Source organism: Oxyura jamaicensis, chromosome 26 (genome assembly GCF_011077185.1).
Source record: "Oxyura jamaicensis isolate SHBP4307 breed ruddy duck chromosome 26, BPBGC_Ojam_1.0, whole genome shotgun sequence".
Taxonomy (NCBI): Eukaryota; Metazoa; Chordata; class Aves; order Anseriformes; family Anatidae; genus Oxyura; species Oxyura jamaicensis.
Window position 1 is genome coordinate 228,971 of NC_048918.1, and position 10,506 is coordinate 239,476.

The window sequence follows — 10,506 nt, forward strand, 5'->3', positions numbered from 1 at the left end:
CTCTTCCAAGGATGGAGAAGCTTACCCTATATAACGGCACCCAGGCAAATGAGATGATGTGATTTCCTGGATGATTCTTTCATTCAAAGACCTACTGGCACTATAGAGCATGCTTGTATGGTTGTTACTAAAAGGTTGACGTCTGTGAGTGTACAAAGGGATGGAAGCCACCAGCTCCCAGACTATAGATGTGTCCGTATGCTGGATGCGAGTTTGGGGATGGATCCTATGTAATCTTTGCACCAGGGTTTACACCAGCCTGCTGCTGGCCACAGAGTAGCTGTGCAGAGGGTGGCTCTGCTACATGCCCCAACAGAGTAGTGCGTCCCCATGCTTGTGTACAGCAATTACAAAGTCCTCAGTGGGAGGAGATGCATTGTGTTATCGTAGCTCACACATCAACCTGCTTGGTGGTCATTGACTGGTCTTGTTAGCACTGGCTGTGCTTCTCTGTCTGCACCCCTGTGAGCGTGCACGGGGAAGGGTTTCACAGAGGAAATAGAGCAGAAGAAATTGAACATAGCATGTGTTCCTTCTAAAGATAGCATGCTGGGGCTTGCATCAAGGATCCTGCCACACTCGGCATCCACAACAACTCCATTGCCCTCCCTCTGTGACGGCTCCTAGCGAGCTGGAAGGATGCCAGACCTGGCTTGCCTGGGACTTCTCTGCCCTGCTGCAGTGGACTAGAAAACGTATACATGGAGCATGAAAGTGCGGGCTTCAGAGGCATCTCATGCAGGTGTGGTTTGGGGTCTGCAGCTTGCATGGTGCTGTGACATCCCTATCCAGCTGTGTCACTTGTGTCCCAGCTGACACACAGCCACTGCCAGGGGAGAGCAGCCTAGCCCTGTGTTATGGCCTTGGCACTGGCTGGTGGCCTCACTGAAACCAGCTGCAAGGCTACCATAGTATGTCTCCAAGGTACTCTTCTGGGAACAGCTGCATTTCCCCACCCAAGCCCTGTTTTCCCTTGCCACCTGGGGTATTGGTGTCGTGCTAGGATTCCAAGCATGCAGGAAACCCCATGGAGGCTGGCCGCAGGCGCTGGGGGTCTACTAGAGCAGATGGAAGATCTAGGCCTGGGATTTCTGTGGGATTACTTAGTACATTAGATCTTGCTTGCCTGGAGGCCCTCCATCTCGCACACTGAGCCTGGGCTTGCTGGGCTGTTGCTGCTGAGAGAGGACATGGCAAAGGGCATGGGAGCTGGGAACTGGGAGAGGCATTTGGCTTCAATATCTGTCTCAAGCTCTCCATGCACTTTGAGTTGTTCAGTGCAGCCCTGCACCATGCATGCTGCAGCCCTTTGCCAAAATCAGAGTATTGTAGAATCTCTTCCAGCTTTCATCATATCTTTCATCACCCTATTTTGCATTGAAATAAGTAGGGACTGGATTTTGGGGGGAGCTAGCTGTGATTCATGGCATCCCTCTGCAAGGTGCTGTGTAAACACATGAAGGGAAGGATGGGAGCACGGTCTGACCCACTACTTGCAATTAAGGGGAAGAAAGCATCATCAAATAGGTCTTCTTCCTACAGGCCCCATGTGCCTCTGTACATCGCTGCCCTCTCCAAACAGCTAGGCCAGCCCCTGCTGCAGCGCAGGATTAGGCGGACAGCTTGGCATCGCTCAAGGAACCAGAAAGAGAGGAGCAGACAGATGGTGTACCTGGGAAAAATCATGTCAAGTCGTGTTAAAGCAAGAGAATAGGTTCCTGGAGGCTTGAAATGAAAGTGCTGTCTGGGATTTGAAGTGCATCCAGCAGTGCTTGCAGCGGAGATTTGCTTTCATGGTCTAGCCACGGTCACACTGGACAGTGTTACCCTTGCTTCATTTCAAGAGCCTCAGTGTTGGGATGGGGAAGGAGCATCCCTTGCTGCAGCCTTCCTTAGGGAGGAGCACAGGTTGGGGTACAGCCGAGATCAGGGTGTTGTGGGGAGCCAGGGCCATCCTTGGTGCCTGGTCTGTGGGCCAGGTACCTGCCTTCCCGCTCACTAGCTGCGGTGCTGCCACAGGGGTACTGAGCACTGCTGGTGTGCCATGAGGATCTGGGGAAGCATCTCATTGTTTGCATCTGTAATGCAGCCCTACCTGAACATATTTCCAGTGGGCTTCAAGCCCAGTCCAAGCTAAAATGAATCCCCTCTGACTCAATTTTCTTGTTCTATGAGAATCCCATAGTTGAGCACTGAATGCACAGCCAGGCCCTAAGAGACTCTGAAACCTTCTCTCAGCTGCTTCCATCTACCACAAATTCTCCTCCAGGCTCAGTTTTGGGTTGATTGATAGATTTTAGTGTTTATCATTGCCTGCTCTCCCAGCCTCTCCCTGTCTGGATCTGAATGCCTGCACCTCCACTTTTTGTCTCTCTCTCTTTTTTTTTTTTTTTTTTTTTTAATGGTTGTTTGTTTTCTGACTCCAAGCATGGTTCAATAAAACTGCATTTACCAGAGATTAGCTCAACTAATCCCATAAATGTGCTTTTACTTCATTATCAGACATGGCATATAGGGCTTTCTTCTTAGCTGTACTGGGTCTGCCAGAGGGTTTGTGGATCCCACTGCAAATGAAAGGGTGGGATGCTGGGGAGATGGAGACAAGCTTTTCTTTGTTTTTAGGGTTATTTTGATCAGGATAAGGAAAATAGTGGAGCTCCCTGCCTGTCTCCAAGGCTCAATGTCCCCTTTTTTTACTTTTCTGCCTTCCCAAACACCAGTCAGTGCAAGCTTATTAGAAGAATTATTATTAAAAATAAACACAACCATATTTAACAGAGCCAGCTTAACCATGACTGGGCTGTAGTCCCAGGATGGTTTTGAAGAAGGATTTTTAAGTTTCCTGAAAAAACATGTGCTGCAGCTCTAGCACTGTGGGGTTATTGTCTGCTTATTTTTGCTTCTGCATTTATAACCTTCCCAAATGGCTGCAGACAAATAACTGCCTGACAGGAGGGAACTCAGCACAATGTACCTTCTCATGGCAGGGCTGGTGGGACACCACCTGCCAACACTGAGCTCAGCCCTGGGCTGGGTGTGAGCTGGGGTGGCAGAAAGACAAACAGAGGTGATGGAATAGGGATGGGCACTTTTGAGCCAGGCACTGAGATCTGCTCCTGAAGGCTTGGGTTGGTGGTTCCCGGGACAGAAGGGTCTTAAGATGGTGGTCTCTGGGGAAAAAAAAAAGCAAGGGGGCTACAAGATGATGATCCTCAGGATAAGAGGGGTTCACGATGCTGGTCTCCATGATGGAAGGAGTTGAAGATGGTGCTCCCCTGGACAGAAGGGGTTAAAGATGCATCTGAGCACCTGGCTGTGCTCTGATGAGGTGGCTGTCTCTACCTTCTCCCTGCTGCTGTGTTCACAGCACTGAAAGTTTGGAAAAAGAAAAACGCCTCTCCAACAGTCACACAGCAGCATCTTAAAATAGAGGTGTGCTGATGTGTCACACATTCCCCATCACATCTCACCTGGGGAGATGATGCTGGCCAGGCTCTTGGATTGGAAACAGATCCTGCTGCAGCCCCAGTGATGGAAAGGGGGAGGATTCAGTCATCCTTGGGCAAAGGCAACCAAAGTGAGCTGCTGTTCAGCTCCAAGAGCTGCTGCTGTAGGTGTGTCCTTCTCTGGGCTGGGAGGTGCCTATGGTTTGGTGGCAGGGATGTTGAGGTCAGATCTGCTGCTCATTTCTGAGATGAAGCTGATGGAGGAAACATTATGCCTCAATTTCCTATCTCTAAATAGGGTTAACACTTTTAACTGTAACTTTTTGGAATTAAAATGGTATTTCAGTAGGTCCGTGGGCAAGATCTCACACAGTGGGCAGCAGAGTCTGGTAGAGGACTTTTAGGTATGGAGTAAGAGCAGATACACTCCACTCTTAATGTGGTGGGGGTTACCAGCAGCAACCTGCAGGAGAAGACATCATCCCATTGCATGCAGGACTGCTGAAAGGTAAAGAGATGCCTCCTTACCATGATGGTGATGGGTGCAATGTTAAGTACTGCTGGTGATGTGGTGCTTTCCAAGCATGCTGCACTTTGGAAGGCTCTCCAGGAGTTATGGGCATGTCTCGTGGCCAGACGGGACCCATGGGGAGGAGGGAGAGGCTCTCCTTGGGGTGGGGTCCTTGGGAGGAGTTTGGGGCAGTCACTGCAGCCAGTTTGTGCCATTCAATGCTCTGTCTTCGTCCCAGACTTGCTGCTGAGGATATGGCGGTGGGCTTGCTTGTCTGCTGCCCTTTATCATCCATCTCTTGCTAGAGGGTTGGCAAGATGGTTTGTTAATCTGGAAATAAATAAATGGGCTTGGGTGGAGGCTCTACCACAATCAAGAAGCCCAATAAAAGATATATCACAGACACCGGGGACAGACTTAAGGTTTGGTCTGGGGTCCCTGTGTTGGGGCTCTGCATTGCTGAACTCTGCAGCAAGGTTTTCTCTCCAAGCTAGTGCCTAGGTGTCTCAGGTTTGGGGAGCTGGAGAGCAGTGGGTCTGGCTATCAACAGTGCCAGGTTTGCTTCATCTTACTTTGCTGAATGGGTTTTGTAATCCATTTTCTAACAGCCTTGTGTCTGAATGGCTTCCTAAGGATTGAATACTGGAAGTGCTTATTCTCTGAGCATCCCAGGAAGAACAAAGACTCGTCATTCTCCAGCAGCTTCCTTTACAAAGTGAAAAACAAGCAGCCTTCTCCCAGCTGTGACTCAAAAAAATGAACAAAAACCAAGGTGGAAAAAAACATTTTGTCCCAAATCTTCTCATTAATGATGTTGGTAGAATTGACAGGCTCTGAATGGATATTAAAGGGGGCTGTTAGGACCTGGAAGGATGCAGCTGGTCACTTGCACAATAGAAAATGAGCAGGCTGGCAGCAGGCTGGCTGTGGGGTTACCGATGAGAAATGAAAGATCATATCTGCTTCCTTGAGTGTTTCACTATCAGCTTCTGCAGATGGACTTGTGGGGTTCAACCACCTCTAGATAGCACAGAGGTTAAACAGGCATTTCTCAAGGGGAAGAGCATTCCTCAAATTACATTTATGCCTAGGAGGGAACAAAGGCTTGTATCAGTTGGATATTTCTGTGGTAGGGAATTTTGCATCTGATTTTAATGTATATGACTCTGGAAGATCCTGTTTGGGAGCTAGAGATGGCTGGGGGAAGAGTGGGTGAAATCAGTGATCTTTTCTGCCCTCTGAAAAACATCTCCATGCTTGTCATAGACAGGCACATGAGCAGAAACCTGGAGTCATTACGGGCTCTGCATGTCACCTTGGGAAGGGGACGGGGCTGGCGTGTGTGCACCAGGAGGTGTCTGAGTGCACAGCTGTGAGACCAAGCTGGGTGTCTGGGTTTCTTCACATCCCCCCCCCCCCCCCCCCCAGGGACAGACTGTCTGCCTCTCAGCAGATCTGTGTCCTGCAGCATTTGTATTCCAGCAGAGCTAATATCCCAGGGCAGAAGGCTTTCTGTATGGACTCATTATGCTTGGCTATTTTATGCTTCCTAAAAGTGAACCTTCCCATCCATGCAGTGATTACTAGAAATAGCCATTTTTCCTCTTATTTTCTCTACATATATGGTTGGGTCCATCTGAGATAAGAAGGCCACCCTGGGGATGTTCAGATCTTTGTCCCCATTGTCACCCCTGGGTGCCCACCTTGTGGACAGGGATGGGAGCGAGTCCTGGTGCAGGTGGAGATGTGTCTGAGGATGTCCTCCAGACTCTTGGTATCTGTGAAAACAAAGAAAAACAAAAGGGGGTATATGAGATTGTGAGTGTGAAGCCAGGATTTTTAGCACATCACTTGGTCTGACTGCATGGATGAAAAATTCACAAACCTAATCCCTGGCTTTCCTAGACAGGGAGTATAGGAGAGCCTGTATAGCGGGAGGTCAGCAGAGTAGGATAAATGGAGCAATACAGAGATTATTAGGGAAAATGGAGAGTGGGGATTAACACAAGAACCAGAGAGGATTTAGCCACTGCTGAGCTTGCTCTGCTTTGAAAATGCACAGGAGCACTTCCTGACAGGAACTTTGCAGTGTCTTCATGGGATGTTTCAAAACAATAGGTCCAGCATCAAACAAAAGTGAAGGAGACAAAAATAAATTAAATCAATGGCATCGATCAGCTACATTAGTTCTGTCTTTCCACCCCTTGGACCCAGCTGGTGTAAAAAAACAGACAAGAAACAAACTCAGCCTCAGACTGCTGTGGTTGAGGGCCATGTTGGCTCCAAGGCAATGCCAAGGGTCATGGCTGGCTTGAGAAGATAAAATCTGCTTCCTAAGCAAAATTGCATCTTTCATTCTAAATGTGCATTTCAAAAAGAAGGAATACAAGGCTGGGCTAAGCTGTGTGCCCAACGCTCTATGTTAGCTTCAAGTGCTAAAACACTTGGTAGAGAGAGGCTCCTCCTCATCTCTTTTACTTTAAAGTGATGGCCCATTTCCATGATATTCTGAGCTGCAGCCTTAAAATTTGCAATTCAGGGACTGTCCTCTGCGGTTGTTAGGGTCCTCCTTGTGCCTGCAGTATGTAGCTAAATAAGCTCAGCTGTGGAATAAAGAGGGGATGGAAAACATACAGGAAGTTTTGCACTGAGATGAGGTGTAATGCTTTTCTCTGCAAATCAGACTTGATTTGGGAATTACAGGGCAAAAAATTGTTTCTGTGTTGATCAGGGAGACACAAGGAGAAACCTTCCTGCTGCCCTTTAAGTCTGTGTTTTGTCCTAATAACAAACCAGATGTGGGGAAGCCCAGATCATGTTCTTAAGTTCTTTGTCAAATAAGAACAGATTTATTCTGTGCTTTGGGGACACAGCCTGGGGGAAGTTTCCCCAAAATAGCCAGACTTAAGCTATTGGTATTTTTGAGCAATAGTTGACCAGGAACAGGAATTTTTGGTAGTGTGAAGCTCTTTTGGGGTTCTTTAATAGCAAGTCAGCTTTTTATAAGAGATCACTGCAGTGATGGGTGCTGAAATTTTCACCCCTCCTAGATTTCAGTATGACTTTTGCACGATGCCCAAGGTACTGGCTCATACACTGCTTGCCACAGCTGGGTCTCTAAACTGTGTCACCTCCCTGCATTGATCCAGAGGGGGGACAGCTGGAAACCAGGTCAGCAAGATAGATCACATTGACTGTGCTGTGGTGGGGGTGGAAAGGTAGATTCTCCTCAGTAAAATTTGTAATGATTGCACTTACAGGCTGACCTCATGCAGCTGGGACCTGGCTTCTCAAGATTTGGGATGTGGGTAGAATTAAAGGTAAAATGCAAGAGCTGAATTTTGTTTTGACCAGTTCATCCTTTGACTAAAAACCAAACAAACAGAAAAAAAAACCTATATTTTGGGGAGCTGATGTGTGCGCCTGCAGTCCTTCCTTTCCCTCCTGCCTTTCCTGGTTGCCTGGGGGAACATATGCTCTTTGTCATGCTGAAAGGGATATCCCCTATGTGTGGCGGTGTCCCCCTGCCTCACTGTCCCCTTGCCATGCTCCATGATCATGTGCAGGGACAGCTGGCTGGGGACACAGACCCTGTGCCTCTCGGCAAGAGGCTTAATGAAGTCAGCAAGAGATGTGTTGGGTATCCCCGTGTGCAGGATTTGGCCCAGATAATCCATCTGCCTGTAAACACGTTGCGCTGCAAACCTCAGGAATGCTGCATCAGCAATGGAGCCTCCCTGGAGGCCACACGTCCTACATAGGCACAGCCTGGCAGGAGGGGATGTGATGGCGCTTGGGAGAGGAACCTGTCCTCAGAGCCCAGCCTTGGCCTCCAGCTGGCATCGTTGTCCTGAAATCAGCTGTGCATGTCCACAGGGCCCTGGCTCCCTGGTGCTGGGGAAGACAGATCACCAGGAAACAACAAAATACTAACGAAGAACTGTCAGCGGAGCAATTAATTACTGTGCACACTTCCTCTTGCCCCAGTTGCCTGGGGAGGGAATCTTGCTCGGGGAACATCCGTGCATGCACACATACCTCCCTCCCTCTCTGACTTGGATAACTGAGCTCACAGTTTTCCATTGAAACTCCCTGGTCTTCCTAGAGATTTTGGGGGGATTTCCTGTGAACTGTGGTTTTTCACATAAATTTATAAGGGTGTGCAAACTTTAATGAAATCAGAATGTTTCCTTCTGGTTTTGACTCCCATGAAGTATTTTATGTAATGTTATTATTAATGCATTTTTAAGGAGTGAATGTCTCTCATTTTTTTTTTCCTTAGCCTGAAAACCTATATTTAAATATGAAGGAGTGGGAGTAATTTTTAATTGTGGCTTTGTAATTCCTAAAAGGCAGGGAGGCAAAGCCCTAGCAGACAGCTGCTTCATGAGCATGCTGTTGCAGTCCTCCACCGCATTGCATGGGTAAAGCCTATGTCGAGCACTGCATGCACTGCATGCAAGACTCTACCTTGCTTTGCACCTCTTGTAGTGTGCTGCATGTGTGGAGATGCTGGTGAAGACTCTATGGGTTTTTGTGCTTTGTTGCCATCTCAATACTCTTTTGGATTTCCCATCTCAGCCACACCTGATGCCTCTTACCTATCTCACCATTTTAAGCCCATTGAACTGTGTAATATTTGGGAGGCAGGGCAGTACTGCTGCTCAACAGAGAGGGATGGCAGAGCTCCAATAAGCTCAGATGCCATGGTAGAAAGGGGATTTATGGGAGGCAAATTCAGGAAAATCAACTGGGTTAGATTTGGGGCTGGTTTTTGGATAGCAAGAGAGGAGATGCGCACAGCCAGGGCTACCTAATAGGGATCACAGATTCGCCTTGCCTCTCTCAGCTGTAAAAGGAGCCAGACATGAAATACTCTCTGAAACACAGATATCACCCATGCAATTGGGGTACAAGGATCCAAAGCCACAGGACACTAAATGGGCACCAAGTGTCTGACTCAACGATATGCAGGAGGTGGTGGCAGAGTCTTCAAGGCTTGTGCCAAACTCTCCCCACCCTCATCACAACCTGCTTCACCATCCATTCAGCATGAGCTGGGGAGGTTTAGTCTTGCCCTGTAATCTTGATTTGGAGCTTTATTACAAATTACTTTAGTCTCATGTGCCATTTAAAATTGATTCATTATGCTAAGTACTTGCCAAATGCATAATGAGGGGCTAAATCAGTCTGTATGTAACAAGGCAGCGATTTAATTATTCCTAGCACTCTCACTCTGACAAAAACCTCGATTGTTGGTGTCACTTGTGTTTTGGGACCTTCATGCACACGCACACAAAATCTGTTGGAGGCACTTCACAGTTTCTAGCATCCACCCTGTTATTATTATTATTATTATTATTATTATTATTATTATTATTATTATTCCAGCTTCCTCACACATGAGTGCAGGGCTCGGAGTTTGCCCCATGGGGATTTGCATTAATGAGAATTGGAGCAGCTTTCGGGAGGATCGCAGCTCCGGCTTTTCCCATCCATTCACAAAGTCTGTGTGGCTGCTCTCAAAGAGTGACAGCAGAAGTGAAAATGAATCAAATAAAGGGGCTGTTAGCCACAGCACATCAGAGAGGGCCTGAAAGCCTTCAGACTGACCAGCAAGAAGGCTTTTATTTTTTCTAATAAGTGTTGAAATCCATCCACACCCACAATGGTATCTAAAATGCAATTAAGGTGTGCAGTGTCACAGTTTTGGCTGGGATAGAGTTAATTTTCATCAGAGGCTCATATGATGCTGTGTGTAGGATTTTTGATGAACGTAGTGGTGATACCGCACTGACTGTTTCATTGTTGCAGAGCCATACAAACAAGTACTTTTCTACCTCTCATGCTGCACTGCCATCTCGGGGTGCACAAGGAGCTGGGGGAACACAGCCAGGACAGGTGACCCCAACTGGCCAGAGGAACACCCTAGAACACGTAGTATTGTGCTCAGCAATAGCAGCTAGGGTAAAGAAGGAGGAAGCGGGGGACGTTCAGAGTGCTTACATTTGTCTTCCCCAGAAACACACTAGACGAGCCCTGCATTCCTGAAGTGGATGACTACCTGCCTGCCAATGGAAGTAGTGAAGTTTCTTGCTTTGCTTGAACACACAACTTTTGTTTTACCTGGTAAACCGTCTGCATCTCAACCCATGAGCTCTTGCACTTGTACATTCCTAATGCTCTCTCCCATCCCACTGAGAGGGGAGTGAGCGTGCGGCTGGGTGGTGCTGAGCTGCCTGCCAGGGTTAACCCACAGCATGTGGCTAACAACCACAACCACCCTCATCATGTCTTCCCTAAGTTTCAGTGCACTTCACAAAAGACCATTGATAGCTGCAGCCCATTTTACAGGTGGGGAGACTGAGGCACCATTTCCCCAAGTCATTACAGAGTGTCTGTGGCAACAAGGAAGTAGGTTGATGGCTGGCAGCCAGTCTTGCAGTCCAGCATGAGGGACATGGGGTTTACTCCTTATTCCCAGAGATTTTGTGTATCACCTTTGGAAGCAGTCCCAAAGCCTTATGTTGAAAGGACCAATGAATAATG